The 24,630-nt window shown below is 37.5% G+C and overlaps 1 pseudogene; it reads right to left on the bottom strand.

Moving 5' to 3' along the window:
• Nucleotides 1-23,113: 23,113 nt before the first annotated feature.
• LOC131238059 (E3 ubiquitin ligase BIG BROTHER-related-like) lies at nucleotides 23,114-23,752 on the bottom strand (annotated as a pseudogene).
• Between the last annotated feature and the right edge of the window lie 878 nt (nucleotides 23,753-24,630).

Genomic DNA, 24,630 nt, shown 5'->3' with positions numbered 1-24,630 from the left:
TCATGTATTCCTAAAAGTCTCACCAATAAAGGGTCTGATGTGATTCGGTGCAAAAGAAAAGCTTGCCCCTCAGTTAATTGGACCTTTTGAGTGTTAGATCAAGTGGGAGCTGCATCATATAGACTTGTGCTACCACCAAAGCTATCGAGTGTTCACAACGTCTTTCATGTGTCAATGCTAAGGAAGTACGAAAGAGATGCCTCGCATATCATCGATTGGCATGATCTTGAGCTTCAGGAAGATACATCTTACATGGAAAGGCCTATTCATATTTTAGACCGTAGGGAATGTGTTTTAAGAACCAAGACAATATCATTAGTCAAGGTGTTATGGAATCATCATGGAGTCGACGAATCATCGTGGGAGCAGGAAGCTGAAATGTGTGGGAAGTATCCTCACCTATTTGAAGAATAGTTTAGGTAAATTTTGAGAACGAAAATTTTCTTTTAGGGGGGTAGAATGTAACAACTCAAAATTTTCTAGTTCCTTAAATTTTAAAATGTTGTTTTTTAAAGGGGATCAAATCGGTTGCAACCACCCTCATCATTATCTTATCCATCTTATCTGAGTAACTATCCTTTCTTTATAAGGGAAGATCTTCCATCCGATCGGAAAGAAACAAAAAAAATAATAATAAATCAAATCACGAGAGAAAAGATAGGGGAGAAAAATAGATAAAGGGGAAGAAAAGCTTGCAAGGTTAGTATTTAATTTAATTAATTAATTAATTATGTTATTATACTTTGGGTTTGCATGATGGACAGTGTGGATTTACCATGGGTGCAATGCATGTGCGCATATATCAGTATATGCGCATATGCACGGTGTACCTTGGAGCACCTTACGCATGTAAACAAGAAATAAAAGGAAACACGTAAGTTCTTTTTTTAAAAAAAAAACTTGAATTATGTATTTGACTTATTTTGCATGTGGGGCCCAATCAATTCTATCCATTAGGTTTTAAGGACCAAAATATGGCAAACCTCCAAAAATTAGGCCAAATTAATATTTTGGTGGGCCATAATATGCAAAATAGAATTCATTATGCATTCACCGTTGGAATATCTATTGGGGCCGCAAGGACTTCCAATGAAAATATTAATTATTTTGAACATTCAAAAATAATTGGGGGAACTAATGAATGACTCAGATCTTAGATAGATAGTTAGGAGGGACCAAGATAAGAAAGGTATAGGTTTTAATGGTGGAAGAATAGTCAATGTTGTTCGTGATGGTTTGGTCCACCAAAATAATGAATCTATCTCATTTTGTTTACCAATGACCTAAAACGATGTTGGTAAAATGGTGAATGAGATAGACATTATGCACACATATTATGTGTGGGCCATCATGAAAAAAAATATAATAATATAAAATGGGTATAAAAACATTCCAGCGTGCAAAAGTGAAGTTGATTTATTTACGATACAGGAATTAATCCGGATTGATAGGCCTTCTATGTGGGGCTTTCTTGATGTAAGTGGCAAATCTATACCGTCTATTAATCTTTTCACTTAATAAGAGACTTGGGGTTGAAAATTTTATTTGAAAGAAAACTTATGTGGACCGCAATGCCTTAAATAGTGAAGATTAAATGGTTACCATTGAGCATTTACGTGGGCCTCAGGAGTGTTGTTTTGAAGAGATTTTTGGACTCACCCTTTATGTGGGGATTACCCATCTCACCCATGGCTTAGATTATCATGAGACCCATTTAAAAATAAAATAAAATAAAATAAATAAATTAATACAAATAAAAATTTGGTTCCAGCGTTGAAACCAAATGCGGTTTCTAACATTGGAAACTATCTTAGGTCATCAGATTGTGGACCCACAGTGGTATATGTATTATATCCACTTCATCCATTTGATTTGGAAGACTACTTTGAGCTAGGAGTGTAAATTTAGGACATCCAAAAATTTTGCGGCCCATGTAGTAAGAAAATAATGGTGGTTGTACAATAATCTTTTAGGTTATTGTGGCTCCCACATATTTCGGATGGGATTGAAATTTCTTCCCAATGGTCAATATAGTGGTGGTAACCATGTAATTAGTCCATATCATTGTAGTAGGACCCACATAAAAAAAATGTGTGTTAGATATATATATATAGCTAATATGTTTATACCATACGGATGCATGTTAAAACTTATCTAAGCTACATGCATGTTTAGGACAAAACATTCACATGCTAAAATATGTATCATCATAGCATTCCATTACAATATCCAAGCCATCCATTTGGTAGGTCAACTTATAAGATATCTAGCCTGCCCTTTTTTATTGGGATAAATAAGATAAACCCTATCCATTAGATACATTACCTTGTAAAACATAAGTATCACTTCCATATATGGCCTTAGTAATTAAACCAAATCAAAGGCTTTATAAACTTGATATTTTTTTTGTAACACCCTGTATTTTCAGTACCCGGGTGTTACCATGAGAATCAAGTTCAGTACAAACACAAATCTAATTCAGCTAGATATTTGCTTTCGACCTAACCTAAATTTGACCATTAGAAGGACACTTCAAGAAATGCCACTTTTAGCGACGAAAATTTTCGTCGCTAAAAGTCAAATTTTCGTAGCTAAAAAGTTTTAGCGACAAAAATTTTCGTCGCTAAAAGACCGATGTAGAAGGATTTTAGCGGCGAAAATTTTGAATCGTCGCCAAAGGTAAGCTTTTTAGCGACGAAAATATTCGTCGCTAAAAAAACTTTACAAGACTTTTAGTAGCGAAAAGTTTCGCTGCGAAAAATGTTCGTCCACTTTTAGCAACAAAAATATTCGTCGCTAAAAAAACTTTACAAGACTTTTTCGCTGCTAAAAATATTCGTTCCACTTTTAGCGACGAAAATATTCGTTGCTAAAAAAACTTTATAAGACTTTTAGCAACGAAAATATTCGCTGCTAAAAATATTCGTTCCACTTTTATTGACGAAAATATTCGTTGCTAAAAATAATTACAAGACTTTTAGCAGCGAAAATATTCGCTGCTAAAAAATATCGTTCAGCTAAAAATAATTACAAGACTTTTAGCAACGAAAGTATTTCGCTGGTAAAAATAATTACAGGACTTTTAGCAACGAAAATGTTCGTCGCTAAAAACTAATTGCTAAACTAATTTTTACCTACGAAAATTTTCGTAGGTAAAAGTCTATATATATATTCCAGTACAAAATTCCTAATATACACCTGTTACAATATATTTCATCATATTCTTCGTGATATACACCTATTATATAACATATTTCATCATATTCACCTTCACATCCATAATAACCCAAACTAGTAAATCCATTCAAACATACAAGTACATTGATCCAAACACAAACAATCTTATCCACATCACATTCATTCACGCATAAATACATATAAGTTTAACATCATAAACAAAAATACAAAAAATCGCTAAATGAAGTGATTAAAGAACCTCTAATTGCAATTATGGGAAGACTAATGAGCAGTTGCATGTTTTCATTTTACATTGGGATTTTGGAAACCTGGGAATGTAACTTAGAAAAATAATCTGAAAAAAATCATCATGTGGGAGGGGCTCTTTATTGAATCTGAGTGCAATTAGTGACTGATATTTTTCAATATGTTACTACCAAAATTTCATAAACGTAAATGTTTCAAATTCAGAGTACTGGAAAGACAACCAAACAATAACTTGCTTAACTAAAACCAAAAAATAAATAAATAGAATGCAGCAACCTTTCAGGTAAAAAATCATATAAACAATGATGAAGTCATTCTTTTATGAAGTACAATTTAACTATGATGAAAGTGCCATGATCAGGTCTGCAGAGTAGGCAATCTTACCCGTTGATGCACCGCTTGGAACTGCAGCTCTAGACAATGTACCATCTGATAGAGTAATATCCACCTACACAATTCTCTTCCAAATACAAATCAATTTCTTTTTCAAAAATTTGAGAAACAAGGAACACTTGTAAAGAGGAAAAATAAATTCAATGAACAGAAAGAAGAAGAGGAATTATACGATTCATGCATGTCCACTGGAGATGTTATATGTATGGGCTAAACCCAACTGTTCTTATTGTGGGGCAAACTGGATGGAGCATGGGCTGAAAAATTCACAGCAACCATCTGATTTCACTTTTTAACTATTATCTGCTTGATGGGCCACCAATTGGATGGTTAGGATCATCTCACATGTACAGTGGCTACTGGCACATGTGACACACCACCTGGGAAACTGAGTTGGAACATATTCATGCAACCATCCACACGCATGAGATGCATGAGCATCAATACAAACTCTTCATATTATAGGTCCACTTTGGATGGATCATGGCCTGAAATTCATAGCAACTGCATGATACGACTGATTTTTCTCAATCTGTTTCATCACCTAGGCGACTGAATCAATAATTCAATGGGTGGCCCTTTTACTTGGCCGAGAAATAAAAAGTTAGAGCTGCCAAGAAAGCTGTTTCTACCTACCTTTGCAAGACGGGGTGAATCTCTTTGACACCCTCGTAAAAATAGAAGAAATACATGACACTGCTTCCAAAAGTCTATATGGTACCATTTGAGATTTCAAACAAGCAGCCCGTGGTTTAGTGATCCAAACCATTGGCACTATGGGCCCACTTTCAGATGTCATATGCCCCAAAAATAGTTATGTAACAAGTCATTACAACCCCATGATGCATAATGGCCATTACATAACTGTTTTTGCATACCTTGATCCTAACGCTTCAATGGATGGTCTAACAAATAAATGGTTAATAAAGAAGCAGTTAATATTCAACCATAAAAGGGAAATTATTCTATAGCCATGGTCTTCCAATGAGTGGTATTTTTGCAGAATGGAACAAACACCCAGGGTGTGGGTCATTATGTCAACAGCTAGACTACAATGCCATGGGCCCCACTTGTACAAGGTGCAAATCTAAATCTATTGTACAAGCTCTTAGCCCAAGCAGGACTCCCATGTTTCCACTACACCCTCAATCTAATCATATTAAGTCTTTAGTCACTTTCAACTATTACATGTAAACTAGTTCACTATGCCAAAACTGTAAAAAAAGGACGGTCCAAAACCATCTCAAATGACCAAAAAGGATGGTCATGGACCGTCGCAAGGGCCGTTAAATTTTGACGTGTCGTATTACTTAAAGGACGGTCGAAAACCGTCATTTTTATTGACGAAAAAAAGACGGTCATGGACCGTCCTAAAAAAGGACGGTCGTGAACCGTCCTTAAAAAGGACGGTCTCGGACCGTCTCCTATAAGCCTTTAAAGGACGGCCATTGACCGTCCTTAAAAAAGATTGTCGTCGACCGTCTCTGATAAGTCTTCAAAGGACGGCCATAGACCGTCCTTTAAAAGGACGGTCATGGACCGTCCTTAAAAAGGACTGTCGTAGACCGTCTCTGATAAGCCTTCAAAGGACGGCCATAGACCATCCTTTAAAAGGACGGTCATGGACCGTCCTTAAAAAGGACTGTCATGGACCGTCTCTTATGGGCCTTCAAAGGACGGCCATAGACCGTCCTTAAAAAGGACTATCATGGACCGTCCTTTTTATGAGGGTCAATATACACCTGTTACAATATATTTCATCGTATTCTTCCTAATATACACCTGTTATATAATATATTTCATCATATTCACATTCACATCCATCTAAACAACCCAAACTACATAAATCCAACATAAACTACATTCATCCAAACATAAACTACATTCATCCAAACACAAGCAATCTTATCCACATTACATTCATCCACACATAAATACATATAAGTTTAACATCATAAATAAAAAAAGAAAAAAAATCAGCAACAATTTTCATTTTGTGTCTTTCACCTGAAAAAAAAAATATTAAACCAACAAAACATTATAATTCAGAATCATGAAGAATTGCATAAACTTCTTCCAAAAAAGTGGGCACTTTTTAAAAATAAAACTGATCATTAAAATAGGTTTAGGTTTAGGTTTTAGGTTTTACGTTTAGGTTTTAATTTATAGGTTATAGGTTATGGTTTAGGTTATAGGTTTTGGTTTAGGTTTAGGTTTAGGTTTAGGTTTAGGCTTAGGTTATAGGTTTAAGTTAAGGTTTAGGTTTTAGTTATAGGTTATAGTATGTATGTTATAGCTTTAGGGAATTGAGAATAGGTTAAGGTTTAGGTTTAGGAAATCGGGTCCGAGTTCGGGATCAGGTTTAGGTTTGGGTTATCAAGTTTAGGTTTAAGTTTAGGTTAGGGAATTGAGATTAGGATTAGGTGTAGGTTTAGGTTCAAGGATTTAAGAATACATTTCGATTTTAGGTTTAGGTTTAGGTTTTAGGCTTATGTTTAGGTTATAGGTTTAGGTATAAGTGTAGGTAATAGGTTTAGGTTCATGTTAGGTTATAGGTTAAGGTTTAGGTTTAGGAAATCGGGTTCGGGTTTGGGATCGGGTTTAGGTTTAGGTTTTCAAGTTTAGGTTTAGGTTTAGGTTAGGGAGTTGAGATTAGGATTAGGTGTAGGTTTAGGTTTAGGGTTTTGAGAATACATTTCGATTTTAGGTTTAAGTTTAGGTTTTAGGCTTATGTTTAGGTTATAGGTTTAAGTTATATATTTAGGTTTAGGTTAGGTTATAGGTTAAGGTTTAGGTTTAGGAAATCAGGTTCAGGTTCGGGATCGGATTTAGGTTTGGATTTTCAAGTTTAGGTTTAGGTTTAGGTTAGGGAGTTGAGATTAGGATTAGGTGTAGGTTTAGGTTTAGGGATATGAGAATACATTTAGGTTTTAGGTTTAGGTTTAGGTTATAGGTTATAGGTTTAGGTTTAGGTTTAGGTTAAGCTTTAGGTTTAGGTCATAAGCTATAGGTTTAGGGAATTGAGAATATGTTAATGTTTAGGTTTAGGAAATTAGGTACGGCTTTGGGATCGGGTTTAGGTTTGGGTTTTCAAGTTTAGGTTTAGGTTTAGGTTAAGGAGTTGAGATTAGGATTAGGTGTAGGTTTAGGATTAGGGATTTGAGAATACATTTAGGTTTTAGGTTTAGGTTTAGGTTTAGGTTATAGGTTATTGGTTTAGGTTAAAGTTTAAGTTTAGGTTTAGGTTTAGGTTTAGGTTATAAGCTATAGGTTTAGGGAATTGAGAATAGGTTAAGGTTTAGGTTTAGGAAATCGAGTTCGGGTTCGGGATCGGGTTTAGGTTTGGATTTTCAAGTTTAGGTTTAGGTTTAGGTTAGGGAGTTGAGATTAGGATTAGGTGTAGGTTTAGGTTTAGGGATTTGAGAATATATTAGGTTTTAGGTTTAGGTTTAGGTTATATGTTATAGGTTTAGGTTTAGGTTTAGATATAGGTTATAAGCTATAGGTTTAGGGAATTGAGAATAGGTTAAGGTTTAGGTTTAGGAAATCGGGTTCGGGTTCGAGATCGGGTTTAGGTTTGGGTTTTCAAGTTTAGGTTTAGGCTAGGGAGTTGAGATTAGGATTAGGTGTAGGTTTAGGTTTAGGGATTTGAGAATACATTTAGGTGTTAGGTTTAGGTTTAGGTTATAGGTTACAGGTTTAGGTTTAAGTTTAGGTTAAGGTTATAGGTTTAGGTTTAGGTTTAGGTTATAAGCTATAGGTTTAGGAAATTGAGAATAGGTTCAGGTTTAGGATTAGGAAATCGGGTTCGGGTTCGGGATCGGGTTTTGGTTTGGGTTTTCAAGTTTAAGTTTAGGTTTAGCTTAGGGAGTTGAGATTAGGATTAGGTGTTGGTTTCGGTTTAGGAATTTGAGAATACATTTAGGTTTAGGTTTAAGAAATCGGGTTCGGGATCGGGTTTAGGTTTGGGTTTTCAAGTTTAAGTTTAGGTTTAGGTTAGGGAGTTGAGATTAGGATTACATGTAGGTTTAGGTTTAGGGATTTGAGAATACATTTAAGTTTTAATTTTATGTTTAAGTTATATATTTTAGGTTTAGGTTTAGGTTTAGGTTAAGGTATAGGTTTAGGTTTCGGTTTAGGTTATAAGCAATAGGTTTAGGGAATTGAGAATAGGTTAAGGTTTAAGTTTAGGAAATCGGGTTCGGGTTCGGGATCGGGTTTAGGTTTAGGTTAGGGAGTTTAGATTAGGATTAGGTATTTAAGAATGCATTTAGGTTTTAGGTGTAGGTTACAGGTTTAGGTTTAGGTTTAGGTTTAGGTTATAAGCTATAGGTTTAGGGAATTGAGAATAGGTTAAGGTTTAGGTTTAGGAAATCAGGTTGGGGTTCGAGATCGGGTTTAGGTTTTAGTTTTCAAGTTTAGGTTTAGGTTTAGGTTAGGGAGTTAAGATTAGGATTAGGTGTAGGTTTAGGTTTAGGGATTTCAGAATACATTTAGGTTTTAGGTTTAGGTTTGGGTTATAGGTTACAGGTTTAGGTTTAGGTTTAGGTTAAGTTTAGGTTTAGGCTTAGGTTTAGGTTATAACATATAGGTTAGGGAATTGAGAAAAGGTTAAGGTTTAAGTTTAGGAAATCGGGTTCGGGTTCGGGATCAAATTTAGGTTTGGGTTTTCAAGTTTAGGTTTAGGTTTAGGTTAGGGAGTTGAGATTAGGATTAGGTGTAGGTTTAGGTTTAAAGATTTGAAAATACATTTAGGTTTTAGGTTTAGGTTTAGGTTATAGGTTACAGGTTTAGGTTTAGGTTAAAGTTATAGGTTATAGGTTTAGGTTTAGGTTAAGGTTTAGGTTTAGGTTTAGGTTTAGGTTAAAGTTTAGGGAATTGAGAATAGGTTGAGGTTTAGGTTTAGGAAATCGGGTTCGGGTTCAGGATCAGGTTTAGGTTTGGGTTTTCAAGTTTAGGTTTAGGTTTAGGTTAGGGGGTTGAGATTAGGATTAGGTGTGGGTTTAGGTTTAGGGATTTGAGAATAAATTTAGGTTTTAAGTTTATGTTTAGGTTATAGGTTATAGGTTTAGGTTTAGGTTTAGATTTCGGTTTAGGTTATAAGCTATAGGTTTAAGGAATTGAGAATAGTTTAAGGTTTAGGTTTAGGAAATCGGGTTCGGGTTCGGGATCGGGTTTAGGTTTGGGTTTTCAAGTTTAGGTTTGGGTTTAGGTTAGGGAGTTGAGATTAGGATTAGGTATAGGTTTAGGTTTAGGGATTTGAGAATACATTTAGGTTTTTGATTTAGGTTTAGGTTATATGTTACAGGTTTAACTTTAGGTTTAGGTTAAGGTTATAGGTTATAGGTTTAGGTTTAGGTTTAGGTTATGGTTTAGGTTTAAGTTTAGCTTTAGGGAATTGAGACTAGGTTAATGTTTAGGTTTAGGAAATCGGGATCGGGTTTAGGTTTAGGTTAAGGAGTTGAGATTAGGATTAGGTGTAGGTTTAGGTTTAAGGATTTGAGAATACACTTAGGTTATAGGTTTAGGTTTAGGTTATAGATTTAGGTTTAGGTTAGGTTATAGGTTAAGGTTTAGGGAATTGAGAATAGGTTGTGGTTTAGGTTTAGGAAATCGGGTTCGGGTTCAGGATCAGGTTCAGGTTTGGGTTTCAAGTTTAGGTTTAGGTTTAGGTTAGGGAGTTGAGATTAGGATTAGGTGTGGGTTTAGGTTTTGGGATTTGAGAATACATTTAGGTTTTAGGTTTATGTTTAGGTTATAGGTTATAGGTTTAGGTTTAGGTTTAGGTTTAGGTTTCGATTTAGGTTATAAGCTATAGGTTTAGGGAATTGAGAATAGGTTAAGGTTTAGGTTTAGGAAATCGGGATCGGGTTCGGGATCGGGTTTAGGTTTGGGTTTTCAAGTTTAGGTTTAGGTTAAGGTTAGGGAGTTGAGATTAGGATTAGGTGTAGGTTTAGGTTTAGGGATTTGAGAATACATTTAGGTTTTAGGTTTAGGTTTAGGTTATAGGTTACAGGTTTAAGTTTAGGTTTAGGTTACGGTTATAGGTTATAGGTTTAAGTTTAGGTTTAGGTTATAAGATATAGGTTTAGGGAATTGAAAATAGGTTAATGTTTAGGTTTATAAAATCGGGTTCGGGTTCGGGATCAGGTTTAGGTTTGGGTTTTCAAGTTTAGGTTTAGGTTTAGGTTAGGGAGTTGAGATTAGGATTAGGTGTAGGTTTAGGTTCAAGGATTTGAAAATACACTTAGGTTTTAGGTTTAGGTTTAAGTTATAGAATTAGGTCTAGGTTAGTTTATTGGTTAAGGTTTAGGTTTAGGAAATCGGGTTCGGGTTCAGGATCGGGTTTTGGTTTGGGTAATCAAGTTTAGGTTTAGGTTTAGGTTAGGGAGTTGAGATTAGGATTAGGTGTAGGTTTAGGTTTAGGGATTTGAGAATACATTTAGGTTTTAGGTTTATGTTTAGGTTATAAGTTATAGGTTTAGGTTTAGGTTCAGGTATAGGTTTAGGTTTCGGTTTAGGTTATAAGCTGTAGGTTTAGGGAATTAAGAACAGGTTAAGGTTTAGGTTTAGAAAATCGGGTTCGGGTTCGGGATCGGTTTTAGGTTTTGGTTTTCAAGTTTAGGTTTAGGTTTAGGTTAGGGAGTTGAGATTAGGATTAGGTGTAGGTTTAGGTTGGGTTATAGGTTAAGGTTTAGGGAATTGAGAATAGGTTGAGGTTTAGGTTTAGGAAATCGGGTTCGGGTTCAGGATCAGGTTTAGGTTTGGGTTTTCAAGTTTAGGTTTAGGTTTAGGTTAGGGAGTTGAGATTAGGATTAGGTGTAGGTTTAGGTTTAGGGATTTGAGAATACATTTAGGTTTTAGGTTTATGTTTAGGTTATAGGTTATAGGTTTAGGTTTAGGTATAGGTTATAGGTTTAGGTTTAGGTTATAAGCTATAGGTTTAGGGAATTGAGAATAGGTTAAGGTTTAGGTTTAGGAAATCGGGTTCGGGTTCGGGATCGGGTTTAGGTTTGGGTTTTCAAGTTTCGGTTTAGGTTTAGGTTAGGGAGTTGAGATTAGGATTAGGTGTAGGTTTAGGTTTAGGGATTTGAGAATACATTTTGGTTTTGGGTTTAGGTTTAGGTTATAGGTTACAGGTTTAAGTTTAGGTTTAGGTTAAGGTTCTAGGTTATAGGTTTAGGTTTAGGTTTAGGTTATGGTTTAGGGAATTGAGAATAGGTTAATGTTTAGGTTTAGGAAATCGGGATCGGGTTCGGGATCGGGTTTAGGTTTAGGTTAAGGAGTTGAGATTAGGATTAGGTGTAGGTCTAGGTTTAAGGATTTGAGAATACACTTAGGTTATAGGTTTAGGTTAGGTTATAGGTTAAGGTTTAGGGAATTGAGAATAGGTTGAGGTTTAGGTTTAGGAAATTGGGTTCGGGTTCAGGATCAGGTTTATGTTTGGGTTTTCAAGTTTAGGTTTAGGTTTAGGTTAGGGGGTTGAGATTAGGATTAGGTGTGGGTTTAGGTTTAGGAATTTGAGAATAAATTTAGGTTTTAAGTTTATGTTTAGGTTATAGGTTATAGGTTGAGGTTTAGGTTTAGATTTCGGTTTAGGTTATAAGCTATAGGTTTAAGGAATTGAGAATAGGTTAAGGTTTAGGTTTAGGAAATCGGGTTCGGGTTCGGGATCGGGTTTAGGCTTGGGTTTTCAAGTTTAGGTTTGGGTTTAGGTTAGGGAGTTGAGATTAGGATTAGGTATAGGTTTAGGTTTAGGGATTTGAGAATACATTTAGATTTTCGATTTATGTTTAGGTTATATGTTACAGGTTTAAGTTTAGGTTTAGGTTAAGGTTATAGGTTATAGGTTTAGGTTATAAGATATAGGTTTAGGAAATTGAGAATAGGTTAATGCTGTGGTTTAGGAAATCGGGATCGGGTTTAGGTTTAGGTTAAGGAGTTGAGATTAGGATTAGGTGTAGGTTTAGGTTTAAGGATTTGAGAATACATGTCACACCCCAGACTCGGTAATCGGACTCACAAGGAACCCGATGGCCGGTTCTGGCCGCAACAGCCTCCGTAGTACCCTATTCTCGGCTCCTGAGGTAGGTTCCGATCCTGGGATCCTACAAGGAGGATTTTCATAACAGTATAATCACTTCCAATGCGAGCATACCCAAGATCACAGCAAGAACATCTGAGAATAACAAAGGCATACATCACAAAATCCACTAAAAATTTGAACTTTTAAAATCATCCAAAAGGTCCAAAAGGACATACATGAGAATAAAAGGAAAAGAGAGAGAAATCAGCAACACTGGAGTCCTCACTGCTCAACTCTACTCTACGCTCTGCTGCTACGGCGCCTACCTTGAGTCTCCTACATGCATCAATCGTGCATAAGCTTATAGAAGCTTCGAGGGTGGTGTAAGTGTGTGACAATGGTGCACAGAAGAAAAGCTGGAGGTATAAGGAGAGAAGCATGATCAATGAACATATCACTAGTCTTACCAAGGCTTCACATGAATGCGATGCAATAAGTAATGGGTGTCATACCAAGGCAATGTATGAAGGGGGGCTTGTACAGCCAATGCTAATGCGATGCAAGTAATGTCAGTGCTCATATCCAAACCATAAGTCAAGTACATTTTCAATCGTAAGGAAATCACCGGGGTCCATTACACTGCTGAATGACCGCAGCTCTGCAGACCTCGCACAGTCAAACGAGCGTAAGAGACCTCACTACCCACCTATGGACAACCAATCACTAACAAGGCCTAAAGGTAGTGGACCCATTTACGAGCTGGTCAGACTCAGCCTAGCAATGCCTCCTCATACCAGGCAGGTAAGGCCACACCTCTTTCCAACCGACTACACGACAGTGGGAGTCGCGGCCTAACGATATAAGGCCCTCGTGTGCTCATGTATTCCACCCGGTCACGCCATTGGAGTACATCCTTGGTATCATGGAAGTTTTGAGAATTTTACCCATAGGCATCTTATGCACTCGGTATGCTCAACTAACATTCTCGGTGTCCACACATACGGCTATCCACGAATACCCCTGTGGAGGCAAGGCCCTGATGAAGTAAGGGCGGATATCCACAAGATATGCAATGCCAGATGCATGAATCACACAATCACACATGCATCAATTCCAAGTATCCATCTCTTGAGGAGATAGCAACATGTCCTACACAATGACACAGCCATGGCCAATCATACCTCAACCAATCATGCATATGATGCGTATGGGAGTGGGTCATGAAGATGAATAGGAGTGCCGATGAGGTGAAGATGAACTCTCTACTTAACAATGAAGGGTCTAGGTACTTAACCAATTCCTCATAAGGAATACAACCTCTAGTGGGGGCCCATATACCTGGGGTAGCCCACGAGACTAAGGACCTATACTAAGGACCACGAGACTAATGGTATAGGCCTAAATAGATGAAACGGGCCTAGCAAGGGTCTATGGTGGGCCTTTAACCACCTATAGAAGCCCATGGGCCTACCCTAGGGCCACCAATGTGGACATCCAACTACAATTGGTCCCCAAGAGTTAGCTCATCTCTAATTGATTATGGATCAAGGCCCAAGGCCCACGCAACATCAGAAATAAGAAACGGGCAGCCATGATCATATCACAAATACTCATGTTGGGCTTCAGAAAGGCGGCCCAAGGCCTATCTACAACATGGGTCCAAGGGAAATACACATAGGCCAACCCATATATACCGTTATGGGCCCATAGGGGAAAGGTTAGGGCCCAATATAAAGGCCACTAATCCCATATATTGTGGTGGCCTAGTGGGCAGCCCATTGCTCAAACCACATGGGCAAATGTCTTACTCTTAGTCAAGTAAGTTGGGATTACAACCCAACCCAAGTATTAAAGTTGATTTGGTGGGCAACCAAGGGCCCATCTACTTGTGTAATCCGGCCCACTAACCCAACACAATAGTATGGTAAAAATGGCCCAAGAGTTCAATGGGCCTATCTGGAAAGTTCTAGCCTAATTGGGCCTAAAGAGTTCAACAACCAGCTACATTCATGGACCCAATTAAATTCAACTGTGGTGGGCCTCAAAAGTGCATTTATTAAGCTCAACATTTAAGGAACCAAAGGTATAAATTATTCTCTCTAAGATCTTCACAATGTGGTGGGCCTCACTCCTCAAAATTTCAGCCCAAAGGCCAAGTATAATTATAACATGTTGCTATCTTAAATTTGGGCACTCCATTGGAGTGGGTCCAGGGCCTCTAAAACTTTGGAAATTGAGGGCCAAGGTCCCTCACCATGCATACAATGAGAGGTAACCCAAAAAGGTGGCCCACCATCAGAGAAAATATTTTTGAATTATGGTTTTATTAAGGCATATTGCTGGACTGTACAGCAGAAAATCTGGCAGTCTAACTATCTTTGTCCATTCTTCTGGACGCCCAAATGAGGTCCGTTGGAGCTGAAATTTTACAGAGTGACACTACCATAGGTGGGACACACTCCCACAAAATTTCAAAATTTTTGGACATCTGTAAATATTTTAATTCATTTAAAGAAATCCATCTGTCCTGAAAATCAGACTGATCTAGACGCCATGTTTAATGGGCCGGTCCAGCCATCAATATGGTGTGTACAGGTGTCCATTGGCCTCAAAATTTTGTAGGTGGGTCCCACTATGGGTGGTACACCTTTATGTAAATTTTTATAATTTTTTCACATCTAAAACTATTTTAATAAATTTTGGAATTCGAACCTGTCCAGGGTGGATTGCTGCTGGAACAGTGCAGAAAATTCAGACTGTCCACCTCACTTGGACCACACCTTTGGGACCCCTATGAATGTCAGATTGAGTTGAAATTTGGGAGACAACAAGATGAGATCCCCACCTTTTAGAAAAGTATATTTGGTGGTTATGAATAGTCCCCCAAACAGTCCCAAAATCTGGTCCAAAATCAACCAGAAACTGTCTAGAAAATTCTGGACAGCAACATGTACTTGGATAAAATTAATTATATAAGCTAAATAAAAAGGGAAAATACTCCAAGAACTAGGTGCTATGGCCCTCCATAGTGGGCCCCACAAATGTCCAAAATAAATCCCAAGGTTATCACACTTACATGCATCAATAAAGGTCAGCAAATGGGACACCCAACCATAGTGTAAGTGGGTATGGATGTCCCACCCTAGCTGGACTTTTCTGGACTGTCCAGGCCCACCAAGTAGACCACACACATCATCAGCAATCATAGGAAAGGTAGAAGAAGAGAAATAAAAATATTCCGGCCATTGGGAGAAGGCTCCGTCACTATTGAGCCTTCCCCAACACAATCATACCCATACATTGCATTTCCATCTATATTTCACCATGGATCTTCATCATGCATGATCTACACTTGAGATGAATGGATGAGATACCATCTCAACCATGATGTAAGGGTCTAGATGACCCATCAAGTTATGGAATGTGGAGAACCCTCCATGATAGGGTCCATCAAGAGGAAACCCCATGCATGGGACATGCATACATAAGATGGACCATTTGGCCACATCCAAGGAATTGTGTAGGATCTCCACCATTGATTGGTGGGTCCTACACTTTCCGAATGAAAGAAGAAGAAGATCTACACTATGGAAGGGATATTGCATGGAATAAAGAAGCACCCACCTAAATATTTTCACCAAAACTTGGATCACCAAGATCCAAATGCTCCAAGGAACCAAGATAGATGGATGAGATGGGTTTTTAATGGATGGATTAAGAGAAAAAAGGAGGAGAAGGGGCTGGAGAATTTAGAAATTTTTAGAGGAATGTTGCTAGGGAAGAAGAGAAGAGAGAGAGAAATGAGAGGGAAAGAGAGAAAAATCTCTTTTAAGCTAAGTAATCATGAGTTTCTTACCTAGGATAGAGAAGAGAAATCATGGTAATAGGGAGTTAGAAACAATGTTGTAGGGTTAGTAGACTTTTTAGGTTAGTGGGTGGTGTTTTAGAGATGGGTGGTGTAGGGATAGGGCCTAGGTAGTGTGTGTGTAGTGTGTGTTGGAAATAGTGTAGTGTGTGTTGGAAATAGTTCCAAGAGATGGGACCTACCTAGAAATTCATGCACACCACCCCTAGGTGGGCCGCATGATCATGATCAAGGGCTTAAAAAATAAAATGCACCCAACTTACGATCTACACATCGGATGGATGCACAAGACGCGCCGTTGGAACCGCGGCGACAATGCGGTCACAATGGTATAGGTCTCAACTCGATCCGAGTCGGGTCTTCATGACTGGACTCACCGATGATCGTAAACACTATCCAAGGGTCAAGGGTCACCGGGATTCGACCGGTAGGACCGCGGGATCAAGATGGACAGAATGCATACTCACACACACACACATGCACACATGCGAACTCGGGTCGGGCTCACAATACACTTAGGTTATAGGTTTAGGTTTAGGTTAGTTTATAGGTTAAGGTTTAGGGAATTGACAATAGGTTGAGGTTTAGGTTTAGGAAATCGGGTTCGGGTTCAGGATCAGGTTTAGGTTTGGGTTTTCAAGTTTAGGTTTAGGTTTAGGTTAGGGAGTTGAGATTAGGATTAGGTGTAGGTTTAGGTTTAGGGATTTGAGAATACATTTAGGTTTTAGGTTTATGTTTAGGCTATAGGTTATAGGTTTAGGTTTAGGTTTCGGTTTAGGTTTTAAGCTATAGGTTTAGGGAATTGAGAATAGGTTAAGGTTTAGGTTTAGGAAATCGGGTTCGGGTTCGGGATCGGGTTTAGGTTTGGGTTTTCACGTTTAGGTTTAGGTTTAGGTTAAGGAGTTGAGATTAGGATTAGGTGTAGGTTTAGGTTTAGGGATTTGAGAATACATTTAGGTTTTAGGTTTAGGTTTTGGTTATAGGTTACAGGTTTAAGTTTAGGTTTAGGTTAAGGTTATAGGTTATAGGTTTAGGTTTAGGTTTAGGTTATAAGATATAGGTTTAGGGAATTGAGAATAGGTTAATGTTTAGGTTTAGAAAGTCGGGATCGGGTTTAGGTTTAGGTTAAGGAGTTGAGATTAGGATTAGGTGTAGGTTTAGGTTTAAGGATTTGAGAATACACTTAGGTTATAGGTTTAGGTTTAGGTTATAGATTTAGGTTTAGGTTAGGTTATAGGTTAAGGTTTAGGGAATTGAGAATAGGTTGAGGTTTAGGTTTAGGAAATTGGGTTCGGGTTCAGGATCAGGTTTAGGTTTGGGTTTTCAAGTTTAGGTTTAGGTTTAGGTTAGGGAGTTGAGATTAGGATTAGGTGTAGGTTTAGGTTTAGGGATTTGAGAATACATTTAGGTTTTAGGTTTATGTTTAGGTTGTAGGTTATAGGTTTAGGTTTAGGTTTAGGTTATAGGTTTAGGTTTAGGTTATAAGCTATAGGTTTAGGGAATTGAGAATAGGTTAAGGTTTAGGTTTAGGAAATCGGTTTCGGGTTCGGGATCGGGTTTAGGTTTGGGTTTTCAAGTTTAGGTTTAGGTTTAGGTTAGGGAGTATTTGATTAGGATTAGGTGTAGGTTTAGGTTTAGGGATTTGAGAATACATTTAGGTTTTGGGTTTAGGTTTAGGTTATAGGTTACAGGTTTAAGTTTAGGTTTAGGTTAAGGTTATAGGTTATAGGTTTAGGTTTAGGTTTAGGTTATGGTTTAGGTTTAGGTTTAGGGAATTAAGAATAGGTTAAGGTTTAGGTTTAGGAAATCGGGTTCGGGATTTGAGAATAGGTTTAGGTTATATGTTTTGGTTAAAGTTATATGTTAAGGTTAAGGTTATAGGTTTAGGTTTAGGTTAAGGTTATATGTTTAGGTTTAGGTTAGGTTATAGGTTTTTGGTTAAGGTTTAGGTTATAGTTATAGGTTTTGGAATTTGAGAATAGGTTTAGGTTATAAGTATAGGTTTAGGTTAGGTTATAGGTTAAGGTTTAGGTTTAGGAAATCGGGTTCGGGTTCAGGATCGGGTTTAGGTTTGGGTTTTCAAGTTTAGGTTTAAGTTTAGGTTAGGGAGTTGAGATTAGGATTAGGTGTAGGTTTAGGTTTAGGGATTTGAGAATACATTAGGTTTTAGGTTTAGGTTTAGGTTATAGGTTATAGGTTTAGGTTTAGGTTTAGGTTTGGTTTTGGTTTTGATTTAGGTTATAGGTTATAGGTTTAGGTTAAGGTTTAGGGAAAGGTAATAGGTTTTGATTTAGGTTATAGGTTATAGGTTTAGGTTTTAGGTTTAGGTTTAGGTTTTGATTTATGTTATAGGTTATAGGTTTAGGTTAAGGTTTAGGTTTAGGTTATAGGTTTTGGGATTTGAGAATGGGTTCGGGTTTAGGTTATAGGTTTTGGTTATAGGTTATAGGTTTAAGTTAATGTTTATGTTTAGGTTATAGGTTTAGGTTAAGGTTTATGTTTAGGTTATAGGTTTTGGGATTTGAGAATGGGTTCGGGTTTAGGTTATAGGTTTTGGTTTTGGTTTAGGTTATAGGTTTTGGGATTTGAGAATAGGTTCGGGTTTAGGTTATGAGTTTTGGTTTTGGTTTAGGTTTAGGTTATAGGTTTTTGGATTTGAGAATGGGTTATGGTTTAGGTTTAGGAAATCGGGTTCAGGTTCGGGATTGGGTTTAAGTTTGAGTTTTCAAGTTTATGTTTAGGTTTAGGTTAGGGAGTTGAGATTAGGATTAGGTGTAGGTTTAGCTTTAAGGAATTGAGTTTAGCTTATAGGTTTTGGGAAAGCTTAGGTTTAGGTTATAGGTTTTGGGATTTGGGAATAGTTTGAGGTTATAATTATAGGTTTAGATTAGGTTATAGGTTAAGGTTTAGGGATTTGAGTTTAGGCTATAGGTTTAGGTTTAGGGAATTGAGTTTAGGTTATAGGTTTAGGGAAAGGTTAGGTTTAGGTTATAGGTTTTGGGATTTGAGAATAGTTTTAGGTTATAAGTATAGGTTTAGGTTAGGTTATAAGTTAAGGTTTAAGGATTTGAGTTTAGGTTATAGGATTAGGTTTAGGTTTAGGTTTAGGGATTTGAGTTTAGGTTTTAGGTTTAGGTTTAGGTTTAGGTTTGGGTTTGGGTTTTGGGATTTGGTTTTGATTATATGTTTTGATTTAGGTTATAGATTATAGGTTTAGGTTATAGGTTTTGATTTATGTTATAGGTTATAGGTTTAGGTTTAGGTTTAGGTTTAGATTATGGGTTATAGGATTTGAGAATGCGTTTGGGTTTAGGATATAGGTTTTGGTTTTGGTTTTGGTTTTGGTTATATGTTTTGATTTAGGTTTAGGTTATAGGTTTAGGTTTTAGGTTTAGGTTATAGGTTTAGGTTAAGGTTAAGGTTAAGGTTAAGGTTTAGGTTTAGGTTTAGGTTTAGGTTAAGGTTATAGGTATAGGTTAAGGTTTAGGTTTAGGTTTAGGTTTAGGTTATAAGATATAGGTTTAAGGAATTGAGAATAGGTTAAGGTTAAGGTTTAGGTTCGGGTTCGGGATTGAGTTTATGTTTGGGTTTTCAAGTTTAGGTATAGGTTTAGGTTAGGGTGTTAAGATTAGGATTAAGTGTAGGTTTAGGTTTAGGGCTTTGAGAATACATTTAGGTTTTAGGTTTAGGTTTAGGTTTTAGGTTTTAGGTTAAGGTTGAGGTTTAGGTTATAGGTTAAGGTTTTAGGTCATAGGTTTTGGTTTAGGTTAAGGGTATGGTCCCTACAAATACAGATATAAACACGGCCATCCGGAGAAAATGGTCAAGCCCTTCCAATGCTGTCTATAAAAAATGGACAGCTTCATCATGGTCATAATAGCGGTTCCTTCTTTCCAGGGAACCCCGCTCTTCCGAATAGCTCCGACGCACATCCGGGTCTGCTCCATTAATTTCGATTAAATACATAAACACGGCATGTCCAAATGGCCAGGCCCCTCCAATGCTGTCCATAGGAAATGGACAGCTTCATCATGGTCATAACAGCGATTCCCACCTTCCTGGGACCCCCGCTCAACATCCGCATAGCTCCGACGCACATCCGGGTCTGCTCCATCAATTTCGAGTTAATACATAAACATGGTCTGTCCAAATGGTCAGGCTACTCCAATACTGTCCATAGGAAATGGACAGCTTCATCATGGTCATAACAGCGGTTCTCACCTTCCAGGGACCCCCGCTCAACATCCGGATAGCTCCGACGCACATCCGGGTCTGCTCCATCAATTTCGAGCTAATACATTTAAAAACAACATAATTATATCTAAAAGGATCTGGATACCTGGAGAAGGCCTCCCATATTCGTATTATTGGTTACTCATCTCCTTGTCTATAAGGCACAATCGACCAACACTTTCTATTGCTACCTGTACTCTGAAACCAACACAAATATAACTGGGAAACAATATAAGGAATAAGAAAAAATGAATTTACCTGTATACATCATTAAATGTTTCCTTATAAGGAGGTGATATTATATCTTTTATAGCCACAACCTGTATGATAAAGAAAAATGCAACCAATACAATCTGTTATAATTTAAAGGAGAAAAAAGATTTGTGGTTGCACCAATATTCTAATACATTATGAACGGCTACTTACGTACCCAAAAAGTCAGATTGGGATCAAGCCACTACATAGTTCTTTTTAATTAACCAAGTTACTAAAGGTTAAATTTCATATTTAACAAAGTATCATTGAACATCGTCTCAAATCATTTCTAGTTGGTACATTTAAAAAAATTCAAATACACGTTTGGGTTTAGGTTTGGGTTTTCAAGTTTAGGTTTAGGTTTAGGTTAGGGAGTTGAGATTAGGATTAGGTGTAGGTTTAGGTTTAGGGATTTAAGAATACATTTAGGTTTTAGGTTTAGGTTTAGGTTTTAGGTTTAGGTTAAGGTTAGGTTTAGTACAGTACATGTACATCAAGAAAACATTTACTAAATAAAAAATTTCCAATTTATTAGTAAGGTCCAATTTATTTTCTTTTATAAGAAAGTGTGTGTGAGATACAGAGATAGGATATACCCTAGAGAGCGAGAGAGAGGTTTACCTTGACAACTGCTATAAACATCTCCCTTAAACTGTACTTCTTGAACCAACGGACACTCACACACCCTTCCATGGAATGTATCCTGAAGAAACAAAGCAACTATCAACATACATGGAAACATCTCAACTTGTATGCTGGGCTAATTGTACCCTTTAATACCTTGCAACCAGTAATGTTGGCAACCTCGTCTTCCCAACAACCACCATTATAGTTCAAACACTCATTTTTCTAAATTTTATGAACTGACACCATTCATTTGAAAATTTAGCTGAAAATAAAATATAAAAACAATAGAAAATGAGATGCAAAAATCTGATCTAAGGCATGCGTTTGTACATTTAATGATTCTACATGTATTCCAACCATCCACACTCAAAAGAAGAAGAAAATTTTGCTAAGCTTCTTTCAAACTTAAAATCTTGGTAAGCTTCTTTTGAGAACTATATCTGAAACTCCAGAAAAGAACTTCCCAAAAGAATTTTAGAAAACTCCACCAAGAACTATTTATCTGGATCTATGAAAGAACCAAAAAAGAGAGATCATGACCATCTAGTTCCCTAGAAAGCATGAAACAACTCACAATGCCATTCCCTTAAAACCATGAAAGAACCAAAACTAATCAACAAAAAAAAAAAAGAAAAAAAGATTGAAGAACCACTCTAGCACAGGCAACCCCCCTTCTTTAAAGAAACTAATGACAGATTCAGTTTCAAAGATGGGAGCTCATGCTTAATGAATGAATATCATATTCCTTATGCAGCAATATCTACAAAAATCTTATTAGAGTTGCTTGTTGTCACAAACCCTTGGCTAGGTAAAGTGTGCTATATAAACCATCCTTGTAATAACCTTCTTCTTGGTTTTTGTACCCTTTGCTGCTAGTATGAGTACCAGCTAATGTTAGCTACCCATACCAACAATTGTCAACTAATATTATTTCTAATCAAAGGATTCAAAGAGCCATGAAAAAGATTAAAGACATTAAGAAAAAGATGTTTTCAAATACTTTTATCAAGCCAGAGTGCCTCAATAGGGCCTTTCCTTTGCCTTTCAATACAGTGGAGATGGTTGAAATGAAAAGGAAAGAAAATAAATAAATAAAATCAAAACTCCAAACAATGAGATCTGAAAGGAAAATAGATCTAGGTGAACAACACTTGTCAAAGATCCAGGCCGTTCATCAAGAAGAGTGCATTGTAAAATAAAATACAGCAGCATACACTATGGATTCCAAAAAGAATATGTCAATGAAAAGCCATTCGATCAACATACTATAATGGAAGAAAACTCCAGCATACCCAACTCATCAAAAAATTAAAAAGAAAAAGAAAAATAATGAAAAATAATGATGAACATGTGAATCAAGTGTTTAAGAGTGGATGCTTTAGAAGGAATATCACCAAAGGGTGCTTTGAATAATCCAGTGGGCTATGTTGTCTGATGGAATTTGCAGTCATAAGACGTGAAGACTTTGAAAAAGGCTGCCAGAAGTGATAGATGATAGATGGAGTAGGATCTAAAGGAAACTGAAAGTTTTCATAAAGAATCTGGTTCCCATGTATCATCTACCTCTCATATACCAATCTCCCATATAAGAATATACTCAGTTAATTAATATGCATGCACTAACATTGATCATGGACTAGTTGCAAATGAAAGGTTAGCAAATATGAGAAGCATATGAGAAATAGCTGCATGTTGAACACATTGAATATGCAAATTTTAGCATGATAAATTTATCATGGTCGATAACTTCAAATCACCCACATAATCAAAAGCTTATCTTAAGACCATAGCAGCTAGTAAATTCCTTCAATCTCATGCTGTCAATAAATTTTAGTTTTTTAAAATTGCTGTTTAGATAAAATTACATGCTCCATTCCATTGTTATTCATTCATCATTTTCATTAAAAAAATTGAGACCCATATTTTGAACTGCAATTGTACATAACAATTGGAAGTTGAAAGAGGCCCAAATATAACAATGATGATACTTTGAATTGAGTGGGCCCCCAAATAAATAGACCAGTCTCCACAAATTGCACAGATTGGATTATCCTACAGATCCAACTGGCGAGCTTTTCCCATGCTGTAATCCATTTAGAAGTCATCAGATAGGATAGATAAGACAACCCAATTGGTGATATCATCTACAGAGGCCCGACCATAGTAGAACCCATCCCACAAACGGTTCAGGTGCTAATGGTGTCCAATGCAAGTGTAGTGCAGTAGTCATGGAAATTCATGCCATGCAATCCAACTAGATTTTGTCTAATTTAAAATACCATAGTTCGAGTGAACTCACAATCATTGATGCCGGCAAGGGCCATCAAGCGAAAAACAACTTCTCGCTCCTCTGCATCCTGAAGGGCCCTCGCATATGCCTCATCACTATCAAACGCTGACGGGTCGATCTCCACACCCAATTCATCCTCACTCGGGGCCCGTCCATGCACATCGAATGCATCTTCACCATCATCAATGCTCCCAGCATCATTCCCATCATCATTCGGATCATCACCAGCTTCATCTTCATAAACATAACTACCACTATCAGAACTTCCATAACCGCTTCCATCACCGCCATTCATTCTAAGCATCATATACGCCCTTTCCTGGCCCATAAGCAACAAAACCCAATCAACAAAAAAGACAGAGAATGAAAGAAGGAGTTGATTCAAGAAAACCCAAACCCTAAACAGAATAACGGATCGAACCTGTTCTTGAAGTGTACGGGCGAGGGCCAGATCGGCATCAACTTGGCTGAGGCTGGTGAAGGGCGCGCGGGAAGGCTGTCAAGATGAGGGGATGGCTTCGGGTTCCGGTTCGGACTCAGAGTTAGGGTTAGGGTTTTCTTCATTGGGTTTGTTGCCATGGTTAGATTCTTTGGCGTTCTCCATGTAGATAAGAAAAGAGAGAAGAGAACCCTATAGCTTGGATCAGAGAAAGAGATCGAAGGAGATGTGGGTTAAGGAACGGAGAAAGAGAGCGAGAGAGAGGGAGGGAGAGATTTGGGATTTGGGGGTTTTTTTGGGCGCGGCTCTGTTTTTTAGCGCGCGCCCAAATTTAGGCCGTGATCAGTACGGGCTCTGTTGGCCCTACCGTGATGCGTGTCAAACATCTACCCTATCAGTCAGATGCACCATCCTATGGTGGGCCCAGGGATTAAAAATCAAATCAATCTATTACTTGTGTGAGCCACACCACATACAAAAGTTGAGAGGGGTTACCCTCCATTAAAACATTCATAACTATTTTTTGGGCCCACTGAGATGTGATTCACAAATCCAGCCCATCCATTATGTGTGTGCCACTTGGATGAGGGATCATATCAAGTTTCAAATGCATCCAAATTTTAGGTGGGGCCCACCAAGTGCTTTTATATGTTTTAGGCATGTCTTCACATGATTTTAGATGGTATGGCCCACCGGAGTTCCATATACGGCTGATTTTTGGGATATCCCATAATTTAAAAGGGACCCATCAAATGCACAGTGTTGACGTTTGACACATGTCATGGTGGGGCCCACACAGCTTGACCTCATGGGGACAGCTTGGATTAAACACAAAGGTCAAGCTGTGTGGGCCCCACCATAACATGTGTCAAACATCAACACCGTGCATTTGATGGACCCCCTTTAAATTATGGGATATCCCAAAAATCAACCGTATACGGAACTTAGGTGAGCCATACCATTTAAAATCATGTGAAGAAATTACTAAAACATATAAAAGCACTTGGTGGGGCCCACCTAAAATTTTTATGCATTTGAAACTTGGTCTGACTCCTCAT

This window comes from Magnolia sinica, chromosome 1, assembly GCF_029962835.1.
Source record: "Magnolia sinica isolate HGM2019 chromosome 1, MsV1, whole genome shotgun sequence".
Taxonomy (NCBI): domain Eukaryota; kingdom Viridiplantae; phylum Streptophyta; class Magnoliopsida; order Magnoliales; family Magnoliaceae; genus Magnolia; species Magnolia sinica.
The sequence above is the reverse complement of the archived record's forward strand: the minus strand, read 5'-3'. Positions and strand labels throughout refer to the sequence as shown.